Consider the following 18,900-nt stretch of genomic DNA (forward strand, 5'->3'; position numbering starts at 1 on the left):
TTTACTCCATAGGGCTTCATGTGTTTTTCATAAGTGTGTTATACAGCACCCTCAGTGCAGTAACACAGGGGTGTCATAGTGACCCCTAAACATAGACTCCATACCCTGGGACTGACTACTGTCTCCCAGGGCATGTAAAGTCACCATTGACTTTACTAGTCTTAAATTGTGAACAGAACCAGTACAAACCATCATATTGTGGAAGTACTGGTAGGGGTAATTAGATTGCCCTTGAGTCTGTTTTTCGAGGGGGCACTGTGCAGTCCCCCCCTCGTCGAGTTTCTGGCTGGTGGCAGTGGTTACCACGCGAAATATTCCACCAGAATATTTCCTATGGGATTTTTCCATTCATTTTAAACGCACCACTTTTTTGGTGCAATGTTAAAGATACCGCCGGGTTATTTATTTAATATTTATTCCCCGGTTGGGTCTTTTTGCCAGTACTCGGTTTTAAAATGGCGTTTGTGTTTGCCTCTGTAACTCCAACCCAATTCGAGCCCTTTGTTCCACTTTTGGCGGGCTTCTGCACAGTAGCCTCCAAAAGTGGTGCCACTCTGTCTGGGTCTACAGGATGTGTGGGAGGGGGGAATAGGCACCCTGGACTGAGTTGCCTCGGCAACTCAAGTCGCACTCTTGTGTGATTGGCCCAGTGGTGAGCCGCCCGGCTCACCACTTAGCATGTTTGAGTGACAGCTAGGACTGATGAATGGGGGTTTTCTGCATAAAAGCAGGGCTTTGGGGACTGGAACTTCAGAAGTCACCACAGGACCTAAAGAATCCGGAGAGGGAGAAGCTGAGCCGAGGTGCAACGATGACACCACCGGTGGAGCCCTGCTGAACCGACTCACCACTTCCCAACGACAGAGAAGAACTTCTTCCTGGAGAGTCTTCTTCCTTTGAACTGGTGGGGTTAACCAGTTCGCCCTCTTTTCGCCTTCCTGGATCGTCTCGTGGTCGAATCACCCGTGCCAAGCACCCCGGCACCGGATAGCCACGCTTCACCACTACCACGAATAAAAGGGTAGTACCTTTTAACGGGGAAAATCCGCGGCTGGTTTCTTCCCAGGCAGTGCAACGACCTCCAGCTTTCCTCCACGTCGAGATCTTCTCTTCCCCTGGACAAAGCACCGACTTGCACCCGCTGCCAGGAACAACTGCCCCCGCTGGAGCTTTCTCACCATTTCAGGTACTGTGTCCCGCCTGTGCTCACTTGCAACAGACTGTTCAAGGTGTCCCGTAAATCCTTGACGCTCTACCCTGGGGTGACCTGGGACCTGTTAACTAACTTTTCTGAACCGATCCAACTCCTTTTTGAACTATCTGCCAAGACTTTTAAAGTGTACTTCAATTGTGTGATCTTGGGCACATTCCGCCTTGCTCTCTCCAAGAGTGGGCCTGGCCTATGAACTTTTTGCTCTACAGTAGACTCTGGGGGTCATTACGACCCCGGCGCTAAGTGGTTAACGGCGCCGTAAAAGGCTGCGGCGCTGTTAACCACTTAGCGCCTAATTACGAGGTCCCTTTGCAGGACCCGACCTTAACGGCTGGTGTAGACCAGCCGTTAAAGTAGGGACCCGCAAAGGGACCTTGGTGCTAATTACGGTACCGCAATTTGCGGTACCGTAATTAGCGCCTTCCCCATTCCCATTATGCCCTATGGGGCAAAAATGGGAATGGGGAAGAGCCATGGGGAAATGGGGAAATACCGCCCCGCCAACCTTGGAATGGGGCGGTATTTCCCCATTTCACCATGGCGGACACGTTACGATACAGGCACCAACCATGGTGATAATAGCGCCATGGTTTAGCGACTGTATCGTAATGAGGGCCTCTGCCTTTCTTGACTTGCTGTGGTTCTGTTAAAAGTGTTGGTATTGTGTGTTTTCATATTTCTGCCTTTTCTCTCCCTTTTTAAATAATTATTGGAGTGCCATCTTGGTTAAGCGCTCACCTCTGTGTTGATAATAAGTGGTGTTCTTTTCCTAAGACTTGTCGAATAATTAATCAGGGAGTTGTATATATTTCTAGTGACTGTGTTTGAACTTGCTTGACATATTAGTGCCAGTGTATTTCTACAAGTGTTTTTTTAAATAAATAATTATATACTTTTATACCAAAGCTCTGGTCAGTGTTTGCTTGTGCTACTGTATTTTTGTACCTAATGTGTATACTGTATATACTGCCTAACTCTTCTTGAGAGAAGTCTGACTGCTCAGCCACAGCTACCAGGTAAATCTGGGTGGTACAGACTGCTACCAATTGGGTTTACTGCCAACACCTGTAGTCTTAAACTTTTTGCAGTGGTCCCTAAGGGAACTGCACAGGTTTCTGCCTAACATCCTCCTCTCCCATTAATGGTGGCACTCGGTGGGAGGGCCTCCTGACCTCCTTCTACTCCTCTAAAGTCATCATTAATGTTTATTTGAATAGTACCGTCTTGGTCCAAGTCCCTCAAGCCAACCTTCTCCTCTATGATAAGATGCTTTCCGCACCTCATCAATATCCTTTCTTACCCTGCTGTCTCCTCTCTCCCCTCCACGGCTTCCTTGCTGTCCCCTGCTTTCTCCTTCTTGGCTACCTTGCCCTCTCCTCCTTCCGCCTCTTCTGCCCCCCCCAGGCATCTTCTACACCTCCGCAAGGCATACCCCTCCCCGGAAGTCTTTCGAGGACTGCAACCTTGTCCATATTGCCACTCTAAACTCTCACTCAGTGGTCAAACACTCCTCTGACATCTGCCGCCTCCTGGAAGAACTTGACCTCGATGTCCTCGGTCTCACCGAGACATGGTTCACAGCCAGCTCTGCCACAAGCTTTGATACGCTCCTCCCTGATGGCTACAAGATCCTCTCTGTGCCCAGATCCAACCATACCAGAAGAGGTGTAGCCCTGATCTTCCATGAGTGGATTCCTGCCTCTTTCATTCCTATGCAGGCCTACTCCTCTTTCGAATGCCTCGTCTGCAGGCTCTCTCTTTCTCTCTCTCCTGGCCATTCCCTCACTGTGGCTACAATCTATCGGCCACCTGGTCAGATCTCCTCCTTCCTCTCTGAGTGGGCGGACCTCTCTTCCCTCCTAGTCTCTACCACTCAACTCCTCCTCCTTGGAGACTTCAACATCCACCTGGGTGCTTCCTGTCCTTCCACTGGACTCTTTTGTGACCTCATCGACTCTCTCTCACTCTCTATTCTCCCCTTTGGCCCGACTAACTCTGCAGGGCACACTCTGGATGTTCTGATCTCTTCAGACCTTCCCCTTTCGATCCCTCTCACCACTCCTCTCTCCTGGAGAGATCACTTTCTCCTTTCCTCTCAGCTCACCCTCTCTACCGTTCAGGGCAAGCCAACTCCAGCACTGCCACCTACCTTCTGAGTTATCCGACCCATGAAGCGTGTGTCAATTGAGGCTTTCACTGCCACTTTCTCACCCCCCCCCGTCTTTGGCTGACTGACACCCTGACAGTCCTTTCCATGCTCCACTCTGCTATATCTGATACTATCGATGTTCTTGCCCCTGTCATGAGGATCTGCTTGAAGCCCAAAGCCAAGTGCAACTCTTGGTACGACTCAGACCTCGTCACCCTTAAACGCAAGTGCAGGGTGGCTGAGAGGAAATGGTGTGCTTCCGGTACATCCTCTGACAAACTGGCCTGCCACCTGCTCCAAAGACAATACTGGCTCTCTGTCCACACCAAGAAGAGAGCCCTCATCCAAGCCGGCATCTAACAACTCAGCCAAACTCTTTAAAATCTGCAAGGAGCTGGCCAATCCTGCTGTAGTCTCTACCTCTCCTGTCCCTTCCCAGTCCTTCTGCACGACCCTGGCTTCTCATTTCATCTCTAAAACTCAGGACATCCTGACCTCTCTCTCTTCCTCTGCCCCTCCTCCCTCCACTCCCTGCTCTTCCTCTGGCCCTTCTTTGGCCATCTCTCCTCCCTCCTTCTCTGCCTTTCCCCTGTCCTCCTCAGATGAGGTTTCTAGACAAGTCCAATCTATGAAAGTCTTGTCAAAACAGGTTCACCCCTGTTCCTCCAAAACTATCAAGGACCACATTGACACCCTGGCTCCTGCTCTGGCTGATTTCTACAACCACTCCTCCGCCACTGGAGTCTTCCCCTCCCCCCTGAAGCACTTCCTTGTGCACCCCTTAAGAAACCCTCTGCCGGCCCTTCCTGCCCGGCTAACGATTGTCCAATCTCCATCACTCCTTTCCTGGGCAAACTCCTGAAAAAGCTGGCCATCTCCCAGCTTAATCTTCACACTGAATCTGTTGGTTGTCTCCATGACCATCAGTCTGGCTTCAGAGCTGCCAGAAGCACGCAAACTGCTCTCCTGAACATCTGTGAAGACCTGCTCTCCAACCTCGATTCCAACACCCCGTGTCCTCATCTTACTTGATCTCGCTTCTGCCTTTGACACGGTCAACCATGCCATCCTGCTCAACCGTCTCTGTGATAACCTGGGTATCATCGATCAAGCACTGGCTTGGCTGACCTCCTTCCTCTCCAATCAACCCTCCCAGGTCCAACCTGGGTCCTTCCTCTCCTCTATCTCTATCTCTACCTCTGGTGTTCCCCAGGGGTCTAAACTTTCTCCCTGGCTGTTCAACCAATACTTGGCACTTCTTGCCCACCGCATTGCCGCTCTCTGCCCCAATTTTCAGTGCTATGCGGAGGACACTCAACTCATTTTCAGGCTCCCTTATGCCACCTCTTGTTCGCTCATCTCTGTCTGTCCACCATCCAGGAGTGGTGTGCCACCAATGATCTCTGCCTTAATGCCAGTAAGACCGAGATTCTTCTCATCGGCACACCTGCTCCCTCCTTTCCTGTCACTCTCTGGCCGGCCTCTCTTGGCCCTCTTTCTGCTCCCACCTGTGAGGCTAAAAACCTCGGGGTCATCTTCGACTCCAACCTTTCCTTCTCTCCTCACATCTCTGACGTCTCTAAGAAGTCAGACTACCAGAAGCACCTCCACAGAGTTATTCTTCCATTCCTCACCTTCCCACCAGAAGCTCAATGTCTCCAGAGCTCTGGTTCTCTCTAGGCTGGACTACTGCAACAGCCTCTTTCAAAATCTGCTTGCCTCTACACGCCGCCCTCTGCAACTTATCCAAAACAGGACTGCAATACTGGTCCTTGGCCTCAAGCCCAGGGGTTGTAACTCTCCAGGACTGAAATCTCTGTACTGGCTCCCAGTGGCAGCGAGGATTAAGTTCAAAACCCTCTGAGCTGTCCACAAGACCTTCTGGGGCCTGGGACCTCAATACCTTCAACTCTCTCTTCCTAAGTATCTTCATTCTCAAGCTCTTCGCTCATCCGCCTCCAACTCTCTCAGGGTTGATCGCTTCTCCAAGCAGCCAGTTGGTGGTAGATCTCTTTCTTCTGCTGGGGCCTCCCTCTGGAACAGCCTCACTGCCTCTCTGAAACTTGAGGAGAACCAACTCCAGTTCCGGAAGCACCTCAAGACCTTCCTCTTTTCTTCTGCTTTCTTTCCTCCTCTCGCCTGCTGATCTCCTGGCTGAATCTGAACTTGCACTGGGTACCTGGCTACCCTCTGATCTCAGGCCCAGGTCCCCTCCCCGCAAGTTGCATACCTGCACTGCCATCCTGGCATCCCTTACATTGAGGTCCCACACGGGTTGTGGTCTTTTGATGGGAGGGTAGAGCCTGGCAAGGCCCGTCAAATGTCTCTTGACTATCGGATTGGAAGAGAAGACCGCCTCCTCCAAATTATTGTAGGCTCCTATGGCTGCCAAATACATGCTGCATGTGTCCACCTGCACGCCTGAGTGAGCGAGGTGCTCAGAGAAGGAGAGCACGTCGTCCAACGTGCACATAAGGGGGTCAATCTCCTTAGGGTCTGCCCATTGACAGAACCTACTCCATTTACTCTTGTACTGGCTCCTGGTAGCCTTGCTCCTGGCACCCTAAATGAACTCTAGGTTAGCCTTTCATAGGCAGAGGTGCTTCAGAGTGACTTGCTCAGAAACCAGTCTGCTAGGGCTAATTTCTGTGGGGCAGGATGGATGATCCTGCCCACTGCTGCGCCAGATGATGAGCTGGACCCAACAGAATGTGAATGGGTGGCCTGTACGATAGGCTGAGAAGCTCTGAGAACCACAGTCTCGCCGGCCACCACAGAGCTATCAGAATGATGCTGAGGTGACAAGACTCCTTTATTTTGCAAATCACCCTCTGGACCGGGGGGGGTGGGCGGGAAGGCGTATGCCGTCATGCCGTTCCACTGTATCTGGAATGCACGGCCCAGGGAGCCGGGGCCCTGTCCCTGCCAGGAAGCAAACTGATGGCACTTCTTGTTGTCCCAGGAGGCGAACAGATCCACCTGAGGATACCCCCATCTGCTGAAGATCTCCATCAGCACCTGGTCATTCAGTTGCCACTCGTAATTGTCTGCCTCCAGTCTTCTGAGCCTGTCCGCTTCCAGGTTGGACTCCCCTGGAAGGTGGATGGCCGTCAGGTAGATGTTGCTCTCCAGGGCCCATTCTCACATGCTGATCGCTAGGCTGCATAGTGGAGGTGACCTGGTCCCACCCCGCTTGTTGACATAGTACATGCTTACGGAGTTGTCGGTCTGGATGAGAACAACCTTGCCCCAAACAAGCGGGAGGAAAGTTTTGAGCGCTAGCCAGATGGCCTTCAGTTCCAGCCAGTTGAGAGAGGACTCCTGGTGAGTCCAGACTCCATGGACACTGTGGCTGCCTAGAGTGGCCCCCCAGCCCTCAAGTGAGGAGTGTAAGCAATAGTGGCCCGCAGAGCCGGCTGATGGAAGGGCTTGCCCGTCCAAAGGCTGCAGTCCCTGGACCACCATGTGAGGTCTGAGTGGAGCAAACAAGGAACTTTGACCAACTCCGCTTTGGAGCCCCGCTCCTGATTCCAGGATGCTGCGAAGTGCAGCTGTAGTCTCCTCATCCTGAGTCTCGTGTGGGGTACGGCCAGTAGGACCACTGCCAGGAGGCCTAACAGATGCTGGTACCACCAGGCCAAAGTCACTTGTCGGTTGAGGAAGTGAGAAGTGGCCCTCTTGATGGCCGTGATCTTGTTCAGAGTGGAAAACTCTCTCGGAGCTCGTGTCCCATATGAGGCTCAGGAAAGTCAGTCTCTGCATAGGCTGCAGCTGAGACTTCTTGAGGTTGAGCGAAAATCCCAGGTCGTGGAGTGTGCTCATTTATTTTACACTGTTTTTTATTAGCATTTGTATATTTTGACAGACAGACATGTATCAGTTGCTTCACTTTATGTAGCATATTTCTATGTATACATATATATTTATGCATTCTAAACAGATAACACGATAAACAGAAAACTTTCTTCACTGGTCAGGCAACGTACAGTCTCAAGAGTCACTTTCTATTTTGCAGGTGATTGGGAGTTTCATTTAGGGCAAGCATAATTCTCTGTATGGGAGAGGGACCTAGATCAGTACTGTCTACATACTGTTTTCTATAGCGCCCCGTTTACGACGTCCCAAGTAAGATCTGTGTGCATTCATGGGGGTTTGTCATCAGAGGGATGTAACATGTCCCAAACCAGTGTTTTCCAAGCTTCTTGAGTATCACTCGTATTCGACTCTGACCTGGCCACTCCTACGCTCCATACTCTGGTTTCCGCCTTCTCCCAGCGCTCAAATTCCTTACGCTAGCATACGTTCTGCGGACCATCAGCTGACTTCCAAACCATTGCAGTGGTCCTTTTAGCCAGTATGCACGCCATGTCCATGAACTTGACCACATGCCTAAACTTGCCAACCATGGGGTATGTACCTAGCAAGCATTCTTTTGGGGTCCAACCATATTTCACTTTTCCAGCCCTCCTGCAGGCCTGTTCTATACGTGCCCAAAACGGTTGTACATGCCCACAGCCCCAGATCATGTGTATCAGGCCTGCTTCTCCCGTTCCACACCAGGGGCACAGTGGCCGTGTGTTATTGCTGAATTTACCTATCCTGTGTGGCATCATATAGGTGCGATACAGTATATTTAATTGGATTAGCTAAAATCGGGAGTTTCTCGACACTTCTCGGGGGTATATCAGTATCCTCTCCCATTCCTTCTCTGTTATGTCTGTTCCTAGCTCTGTCTACTGTTAAGACAGATTGCTGGACTCTGTTCTTGAGGAGCAGAGGTTCAGAAGGCCAGCCTAGTTTCTTGGAACAGGGTAACCTCTGGACAAGCCAGACCAATCAGGGTAGCTATGGCAGGGAGTCAAGACTACGTCTCAGGAGGAGTGAGAGTGACTGAAAGACCTCAATGAGCATACAAAGCAAGGACACTTACAAATTACTCCAGACAGGTGTTATATTAAAAATATAGACACATTTATCACAAGGACTTTGTAACATAGACCATAGCAAAGAATCACATTAACACTAAGTAAACTAATACATCACACTCAATACAATATATATACAAGACCAATGGGGTCTAAAGGGTTAAACGCACAAAATATGTTGACAGCCTAGAGGGGAAGAAAACAGGCAGTGCATGTAATCTTTAGCCCCAGTCCACATCAATAAAACACCTAACTTAGAGGCAGTCCAAGCCCTACGAAGAGAGGAGCCTTGTGCTCAATAGTACATGCACGCGCTTGTGCCAATGGGCAGGATAGGGTCTCTTCAAGGGTCTCTAGCAGCTCAGGAAGGTGGATGAGGTGATGCAGAATAAGTTCCCACTATTCAAGATGGACCTCCACTTGAGGGCTGAGGCAGCTTGGGAGTGCGGGATTGAGTAGCTATTTCGCAATAGCCGTGGAAAGGAAAGGGGTGCTCAGGGGCACTTGTACCTAAAAATGGGCTCCTGCCCTAGGGGCTACCGGTTGGGGTAAGGACTACTCACCGGTCCCCGACGCAGGCAGACCCAAACTTCGCCAGTACAGTCCGCTTCGCTGGCAGGTTCGAATGCGGCAAAAAAAGGACGTCTATGCACCTTGTAGTTCCAAAGATACAGCGATGATTCGCAAATGGCACAGTGGCGATTTCTCCGCTCCGGGAGGAGGAATCGACCCAGGTTCACTGCAGCAGGCTTCAGGGACAAGAGGGTCACAATTGCAGCAAACTTGCACAGGTCGTTGCCGCAGCAGGGCAACACGGTAACCGCGTCTACTCCGGTCCTGGCGCACTCGTCTCACTTCAGACCTGGGAATGCTAAGTGTACGAAATACAGTGTGAGGGTCCCGGGAACACAGAGCTAGCAGTATACCAAGTTTCGAGGGCCTCCTTGAAACGGCGGCGGTGACACAGCAAAGGCCCTGCGTAAGCTGGTCAGCCCACTGGTTGGCACAGGAACACTTCCGAGAAGGCTTACTTACAGGGTTTGATGAAGGTGCCATGAATAGTTGGTCCCACTATTCCAAGGGGTCGAAGCATCTTCGCAGACCTCCTAGGACGATCAGATGCAGAGGAGTCCCAAGGGACAACAGCTGGCTCTGGGTGCCAAACCTTCCAGCGGGTCACCAGCTGTTCCTCGACTTGGCTTCTTGTTGCAGGATACTTAGTTCCTATCCTTTGTTCGGTGTGAACTCAGGAGATCGACATGGTAGTGGTGTTTTCAGCCTCCTCTTATCCAAAGTTCCCTTCGTGCCAAAATGGAGAGGACCCAATGGGAGATCTGCTCACAAACACACACTCCATACGTGGACAAATCATGGACCACAGTGGTCCCGGGCATTCAGGGCATTCCAGACTCTTTGGCACCCAGGATTTGTATTGGGATCAGACATCCCAGCTCAAATCCTGGAGGCACACACACAAGGCATGCAGAAGCCTGCAAAAGCATTGGTATTCGCGGGAAAGTGCATGACCAAATAAGGACTGACCTGGGTCGACTCCACCTAGGAAAGGTGAAGGGGCAAGATGGCCAAAGGACAGGACAAAGAACCTTGTGCCATGGCCATTTTGGAGCCAGACCACCTATTCGTGCCAAACGCGGTTAACATGGCAGGAAAAGAAAAGGGTTAAAAATAATGCGAAAAGATAGCTGCCAACAGTCCTGTCCATGACACATCTGCACAGTTCATAAAACGTCCAGCGAGAGTTTCTAGGGCCTTTGGAAATGACTAGAGACCCAAGTGTGCTGTATGGTAAGATACATTGCACACTTGTTACATGGTGCATAAAAGGTGCAACATGAGGAAAGGACTAAGGGAAATAAAGTCTCCCAGTATTGACTGTCTTAAGGGCATGTCAGTTTCCCCATAAAAAGTGAGCAAAAGCCCAGGAGTGCAGCTGAAGGCTATGCTTCTCTGGCAAAGTCAGTCAATGGTGTTTAAACAGCAGCAAAAAGTTTGGGGGTTGACACATGGAGGGAAAATTACATACAATTATGAAATCTTTCCTAACATCTACCACCGTCCTTTCAGTGTTGTGCTTTTGGGGTTGGGTCTGTCCATCAATAGACTATAGAGCCTGGACACCGGCTTCCAGCCGTCACTCAAGTTGTGCATTAGGGTCGTCAGGGGGTGTTCTGTCGGCACCTCAGGCTACTTCTCCCATTTCGCTTTTGCCACCTTTCGGACCCTTTGGTACCACAAGAACTGCCCATTAGGTAGCCCTTCTTTCTCCCATAGGGAGTCTAACTCTCTAAAGGCACCCTCCTCATACACATCTCCCCAAGTATAGATACCCCACCTCTCCCAGTGTCTCACCGCAGCTAGGTCCATTCTACCTTTGCAGACATCGGCTGCGATCAGAGTTTCAGATGAGTAGGGGCTTGTAAGTTTCAGCTATGTCACAGCTCTATACCACACCTTCCTACCCAGTGTTACAATCATGGGGGTACTATCCAAACAACCCAGTGGTACCCATAGAATCTCCTTCAGGCGTGCAGGGGCTACCAGTTGCCATAGCAATACAGTTTCCGACGTATCCTCATCCGAAAGCCATCTAGCTACAAAGTTAAGTTGTGCTGCAAGATAGTATTTTTCCAAGTCGGGTAGTTGTACCCCTCCCTCCCTGCATGGTAGGCGTAACGTGTCCAGTGACAGTTTATGCCTGGCCGCACCCTATAGGAATTCACGTAGCATTACATCTAACATGCGGAAGAATGAGGCTTTAAATAAAGCAGTGGACATTATTGAAGTAATATAAAAACCTTGGCATAATTATCATCTTGGTAATGGCCACCTTGCCCATCAACGATAGTGGTAGCATGGACCAAATGTCATGGATTTCCTCAAGCCCTTAATCACTACTGCCGTGTTGCTCTCGCGCATTTGTTCTGGTGTGTGTCTTATGTTAACTCCCAGGTATTTGAATGATTCCAACTGCCACTGGAGCCCCAATTTCGGCAATTCTTCAACCCCCTCTCTTTTAGGACCGCCAGCGGTAAACTACAGGATTTATCTTTGCTAAAACAAATCCCTGATACCTTTGCATAATTGTGTAGCTCCTCCAGTATCACTGGGATGTTGTGATGTAGGTCTTATGTACAAAAGTTCATCATCCGCGTATAGCGATATCAAGTGATTTACTCCTCCTACCCTTATGCCTGCTTCCAGGAACTGCTTTCGGAGATATATTGCTATTGGTCCTAGCCCCAGCATATATAACATGGGTGACAACGGACACCCTTCCCTGGTGCCTCTTTGTACGTCCCAGACCGATGACACCACCCTCCCAGATTTGATCCTGGCCACTGGCGCAGTGTAGAGTATCCTTATCCACTTAATAAACTCTTCACCAAACTCAAACTCGCTTAGTGCTGCCAGCAGCCACTCCTAGTACAACAAATCAAACGTGTTTATTGCTTCAAGTGAGATTATTGCTTATTATTCCCTGGAGTCCACTGTATGTGCTATAACATGTTGTAGTCGGCGCAGGCAGGTTCACAGCTGTGCTCTCACCAGGGACAAAACCATCTTGATCCCCATGCATCAAGTCCCCATTAAGCCTGGAGAGCCGCTTAGCCAGTATAGTTGTCAGTATCTTGATGTCATAATTTAACATTGCTAGTGGTGGATACGGATCACATTTATCAGTGGCTTTCCCTAGCTTGGGTATCAGGATCACAAGTGTTTCTCACATACTTTTCGGTACCATCCGTTTTCCATACACCTCTTTGAACACTTAAAGCAGCACCGGGGTCAAAACAGGCGCATACGCTTTATAGAACTATGGTGGGAGTCCGTCGCTCCCAGGTGTCTTATTTGTAGCTAGCAATCTAATCGCTTCACCGAAGTCTTCAGCCGATATATCCTGTTCTAGCGCTTCGCATTGTAATTTACCCAATTTAGGCAACCCTATTTCTTCCACTGTGCCCTGTATATCCTCCCGGGGGACCAAGCTATCGTGTCAGTATAAGTGAGAATAAAATTCCATAAAGGTGTCATTGATGGTTTGCTGTGATTTGTGTACAATGTCTTTATCATCCTTGAGTTTCGTGGTTATGTGTCTCGGGTGTTCCCTTTTGCACAGCAAGGGTAGCAGCCTACCCGGCTTGTCTCCCTCTGCGTGTGCCCTAGCAGTTTTTGAGATAATAAAATTTCCCTCGATATCCTCCTCCCACTTTTCCAGTTCCGCTCTGTCTTTCTGATACCCCGCACACTTGCAATGACCTCCCCTGTCACCACTACTTTCATCATCTCCCATACTGTTCCCCAGTCTTTTACACTGCCCACGTTCCTATCCATATAATCTTCTAGCTTGTTTTTGAGTTCATCTCTAAAAGCTTGATTCGTCAGGGCATCTATGGGCATGCGCCACAGAGGTATGGGGGGGCATTGGACCCAGCATCTTCCACTCCAGCATTAGTGGCGAGTGGTCTGAGATTGACCTCCCTAGGTAATGTGCCGATTCTACTTGTGTCAGGTGGGCCTTACCTATGAACAGGTAGTCAATCCTAGTGTACAGGCTGTGGGGTGGGGAGAAAAAGGAGTAGGCTCCGTCATCAGAATGTTGTTCCCTCCACATATCTACCAGGTCGAGACTCCCCAGTAATAGATTTAGTTCCTCAGATGCTGCTGCTGCTCGGTTCACTGGCGGGCTAGACCTGTCCAGGTTTGATCTCTCACGCAATTAAAATCACCTCCCCAGATAAAAAAAAACATTCCCAGTGTGTGGTTATCCTAGCGCATATTGTGTTAAGATGCGTTGGAATCGTGTGGTTGGGGAAATTGGAATTGACTATACATACTTCAACCTGTTCTATGTAGCCCCTTAACATCAAGAACCTCCCATCTGCATTTGCCTCCATTCCAAGTAGCCGGAAAGGCACGGTGGCGTTTATCCATGTGAAAACATCACAATCACATTTAGAGTATGCCACTTTGTATCCTTGTCCGCCCCAGTGTTCGTTCACCTTAGTAATAGCCCCCTCTGTTAAATGGGTTTCTTATAGTAGTGCAATAGACACTTTTTTCCTGTTGAGGAAGGATTTTACTCAGTTCCTGCATAAGTATGTACCCATTCCCCGTACGTTCCATGTTAGTATCGTAACGTTTTCAGCCGTAGCATGCAAAGTTGTCTCCTTCCCTCCCATCGTGTCGTCCCTTTCACCCACAGCGCACCCATAGCCACCCGCCCCTTCATTCTCAATATCCACACCCCCCATTCACTCCTTTCCAGCCCATGTGACCTTTCTTCTGCCTTTGCCATTTCACGTGAAGAACTCAATACACTCTGAACTATAAACCAAACTAAACAATCACACTCAGCTGCTGCTCCTTCCATGCAGCGCTCAGTTGCCCCTGCACCGTCTTGACCCATCCGGGTCGTTGTGTGCATGCTGTATCGTGTCAGCAACTGGCGACACCAACCGTTTCATGGGATGGACCTGTGAACCCAAGGTAAGTGGCCCAGTGTTTCTCCCGGCTAACTTAGGCTTCATTTACATGGTTACGTTGCAGAATCCAAGTGATTTGCCCGCGGCTGAAAGTACTGCGGGCAAATCGTTCACATGAGAAAAGTGCGAACTACCAAAAGTTTGCACCTTTCTCATGCAAACACACACACATTCTCACGCACACACAACACACCCGTAACACCACCCCCACCCACACCCTCAGCACACCCCAACCCACAACATACACAAACCCCACTTACCTTGTCTTCATGCTGGGTTCCTGCAGCACCATTTCCCTTTCACTACCGTGATCGGGAACCGGCGCTGCAGGGTCCTTTTCTTTTCTTTTTTTTTTTTAAACGAAAGGCTGCGGGGGTGTCCCCCGCAACCCCCGCTCACTATACCATGAAGTATAGTGTGCGGGGCGATGCGGGAGACACCCTCGCAGCCCCCATTTTATTTTTACAATGCTACCACCAAAGGTTCGAACTTTTGGTGTTCGAACCTTTGGTGGTAGCCTTTTTAGAACAAATGTCATCGCGACCATTTGTTTACGGTAAAATTGGCCTAAACCTATGTTGCATATCGATTACCACTGAACTAAACATAATAATCTTTACCGTAAACCGCATATGTGTTCCCCTGCTCCCGCCACCCCTTTTGGGCAAACTGTCGCTCATGTGACCGCTTCTTCTCCTTCAGCTAGGTTATTATGCTCTAGCCACATAGTTGCCGCTGCCGGAGTTTCAAGGAAAACAGTGCATCCCTCGTAGATCACTTTGCGTCTGGACGGATACATAAGCATATATTTAAGGTTTAACTGCCGAGGCTTGGCTTTGATTGGCACAAAAGAGTTCATGGCCATCTGGACTGTAGGCGTATAATCCGGATATATGACTATTTGAGTACTTTAGATGTACTTCCCTGTCTTGAAAGTTCAATATTCTTGCTATCATCGGTCAGGGATGCGATCCTGGCGGTGGTCATTTTTGTAAGGATTTATGGGCCGTTTCCACTGCAAATCCCTGCGAGAGCTGCCCCGCACCAACCTCTTGTAGTAGTAAGGTCTCCACAAAACCCGTGGGGTTTGGGCCCTCAATCCCTTCCGGAATTCCTACCAACCGCACATTATTTCGCCGTGCTCGCCCTTCACCGTCTTCCGAGCGAGCTTCCACCACAGCATTTCTCTTCTCCAGTTCCTTTAGCCTTATTTCTAGATCTTTTGTGGTCCCCGTGGTCTCCTTTAATTCGCTCTTCGTTGCTTTAAATCTTTTCACCAGGTTGCGTATGTCTTGATGCATCAGCTTCATGTCAACCTTGACCTCCTAAATTTTGGTGTCTATGAACGACCGTAGCGCTGAAATTGCTTCCAGCACTTGACCGTCTTTGTTGCTTGCTTCCGATGCCTTCTGTTCGCACCGTTGCCCTGCGATGTTCCACAGGGTCTTGCTGCTTGAAAGGATTCCATAATCGTACCCTTTTTCTTCCCCTTAGTTGGGGATATACCCTCCTTTGCTTGTGCAGGGTTCAATTGCTAATTGTAGTCTGATGATTGTTCACACTTGCATTGCAGGGTTGTCTTCCTTCGCTTACGGGAGTTGTGCTTGGGTCGCTCCGGTTACCAGCTGGGTGCTCGGTAGTCACTCCTTTGGTTGCCCTTGCCTCAACTTGTGGCCGCTCTTGTGTAGCACTTGTTGCTGCTGTCGTGTTTACCCATGAGGCCACAGCGCCTTCCCGTTTCAGAGTTGACTGCCTGCAGGTCAGAGCAGCACTTAGTTTCACTGTTTGCTTTCGTTGTACTCCAGCTCCGGAAACTTGCCTTGCTAGTCCTTGGTGCTTCCCCGCCATGCTCTGGGAGCTGGACTGGAGGGTCCACCTGCGTAGTAGACCCCGTTCTTAAATTGACTGCTCACGCTGTGGTTCAGTTGTCCAGAATAAGCCTTTGAGCTTGCGCCTGCAAGGCTGTCCGCTCGTTCCCCCACAGCTTTTTATCTTCTGCCATAGGGTGCTCAGCCGTGCCTCCTCGCTCTACGACTCCAGCAGCTTGCTCCAACCCCTCTTGCGCAGGGGAGTGTGCCCGTCGTGGTGCACCAAACACCTCTAGTTTGTCCGGCATCATGCGCAAGCCTCTCCAGCGATGTTGCTCCGTGGACGTTGTTGCCACGTTATGCCTTGTGGAACGCTGCTGCCACTCTTCCCGGTAGCGCTGGCCCCCAGTGCGGTGAGACGGCGTATCAGGTTTTCTCGCCTGGGTGGTTGCGTGTCTCTGAGGTTTACATGCCAGCCATTGCTTCTTGCCCTGTTGCGGGGCCAGCTCCCCTCAGTGCCAGTTTACAGTATGCTGTTCTGTCTTATCCCCTGTGTGTCCAGCATCTGAGATTAAGCCTCGTTCTGGTTGTGGTCTGTCATTAAATTAGTTGTGCCTGTGTGTATCAGGGCGTGTCCCCTGTGGTTAGGCAGGTAGCTACCGGTTACCGTACTGGTGCTTCTCAATGACGCCCACATTGTCAGGTACCCATGTACACTTCTCGCACATACACCCTTGGCACTGTCCCTGGAGTTCTGCTTGCACCTTATAATTTCGGTTTACCTCCGCTGTAAGGTATATAGGATCGCTGAGCCGTATTATGTAAGAAATGTCTTTGCCACTGACGCCTACCTCGCCAAGCAATGCCTCCGGGTGTGGGCGTAGGTGCCAGCCCGCTGTTGTGAGCCCTTAGGGGCTGTCCCGTGGAGTAACTTACAAAGTCTCAAGCGCTTACTAGATCAACGCCAAACACCTCTGCCTTGTGCTTTCCCGCCGCCTCCCACAGTATTCCAGGGATGGCCTGCAGTGTCACCACGCACTCCCTCCCCCTTCGTGGGTCACTGGAGGAGGTGTTATTCGATTACTCGGCCATTCTTACTAGTTCCTGGGCTTAATGAACACAGGCCGCTGGTCATTGGCGTTCATTACCATTGTGCAGTTTCATTCCGCTGGTCTGCCGGGGTCGTCTTGTCCAGCGCGCACCGCATCCCTGTCTGTCGCAGTGTTGCGCGTGTTCGTGGCTCTTCGCAGCCGCAATCCCTCAGTTCTGCACACCTTCCATCCTCCGCTCTCAGCGTCTGGTCCGTACCTTGCTTCCTCCAGCACCCTTTGGTATCCTCACGAATGTTGCCGGGTCTGCCGTGGTGTACAGCGTACCGTGGCACACACCGCCAGTGTCTATATGGTGGGCCGCCGTGCCTCACTGCCTTAACAATCGTGGGCCAGTATCTGTCCGCTACTATCTGTACTTGTGTACCGCAGACCCCCTGCATCTAATTGAGGAGCATCCATTCTGCTCATTGCGGCTTCAGGCTTGGCGGGTCTCCACCCTTGACACAGCCCCTCCACCTTGCTACTGCGGGGCTACAGAAGCATCCGCCATCTTGCCTGCTCCGGGACCCATACTTTCGGGATTCATATCTCAGCTGCAAAGCTCTGATTTTCACCAGTGCTTCTCAGCGAGGTCGGGGAATCGGTCCTTCTTGCCGGAAATGTGTTTGGTAACTCACAATTCATCAATCACCATTAGTATTAAGGATCATAAGGAGGATCCCGCCAGGAGCTCTATCCAGGCACCTCCTCCAGAAGTTTGGGCCCTGATAAACCAGTCGTCCAGGTACAGGTATAGATGGTGGCCTTGGGCCCCGAGGAGGGCTGCCACTGCATTCATGAGTCTGGTAAACACCCTGGGTGCAGAGTTGAGGTCAAAGGGTAGCACCTTGTATTGGAAATGGCAGCCCATGATCCTGAACCACAGGAAGGAACGATGCGGCTGCCAAAGTGGGACGAGTAGATACGTGTCCTTCAGATACAGGAAGCACATCCAGTCTCCCCTGCACAATGTCTCCGCAATGTGTGATGGCGTAACCATCATGAATTTTTGAAGAGGGAGAGGTTGAGGTTGGACAGGTCCAACACAACTCTCAGGCCAGCCTGGTTCTATTTCTGTATTGTGAAAATCCTGGAGTAGAAGCCTGAGCCTCGTAGGGAGGCTGGTACTTCTTTCACTGCCTGGCTCTCGACAAGCTTCCTAATCTCTGCCAACAGAGTTGCTGTCCCAAACTCTGGGAGTGGAGGAGGGAGGAGAGGAAGGGATCGGCAAGCGGTATCCCGTGGATACTACCAAGACTATCCATGGGTCAGCAAACTTCTAAACCCAAAACTGTGTGTGAAGGACAAGCCTGCCCCCCACCGGAGACACGTGTACCCAAAGGGACGCGTCATGCCTTCTTTCCCTCTGAGACTGAGGCGAAGGAGGGGGGACTGAAAAAAAGCCCTTACTCCCCCCCCTTTTTGTTGTTTGCGCCTGTGTTATATGATATGATCGGTTATTTATAACGCGCTTAATATCCAGAGATTTCTAAGTGCGGACCCAGGGATCGAACCTGTGTTGCTACGTGTCGTCTTGCTTCCAAGGCGAGCACATTGCCTCTGGGCTATCCTCCCGAGACGTGTTGACTCGGTGAACGTTCAGGCTGCCTGGACCTCTGCTCTTGGAAGCCACGGAACCCTCCAGACATCCGTCCCTTGTCGAAGTGCTGATGTGACTGGGTGTACGCCTTGGGCATGGCCTTTCTAAGGATAAAAACTTTGCAGTTTGCGTACTGTTTTTCTTTTGATCTAGCTCCTCATCGGTGGTGTAATGGAAGCGGTCGCCACCCTCGAATGGAAGGTCCAATATGCGTTCCTGGACGTCTGGGTTAAATTTAGTAGCCCGAAGCCAGGCAGTTCTTCTCATGTCCGTGGCGATGCATATGGCCCGGCTAGAGGTGTCGATGTGGGCCATGGTGGACTCCATGATGTCTTGCACCACCATTTTAGCCTCTGCCAGTCCCGCCTTGAAGCGTGACTGGCCCCTGCACCGGACGTTCTGGAAGGCAGTCGGCTATTTCCTGCTAAAGCCTCTGGTTAATGGCTCCCAGTATGGCATACGCGTTGGCTTGACGAAGATGCAGAGTTGGAATAAAGCTTCTTCCTGTACGCCTCCAAGATATTCTCCTCCTTGCCTAGCAGCGCAGAGGATGAGGTGGCCGAGGATGACTGAGGCTTTGAGTAGAGTGACACTGCAGCAATTACCGAAG

This window comes from Ambystoma mexicanum, chromosome 7p, assembly GCF_040938575.1.
Source record: "Ambystoma mexicanum isolate Mex_15411 chromosome 7p, UKY_AmexF1_1, whole genome shotgun sequence".
NCBI lineage: Eukaryota > Metazoa > Chordata > Amphibia > Caudata > Ambystomatidae > Ambystoma > Ambystoma mexicanum.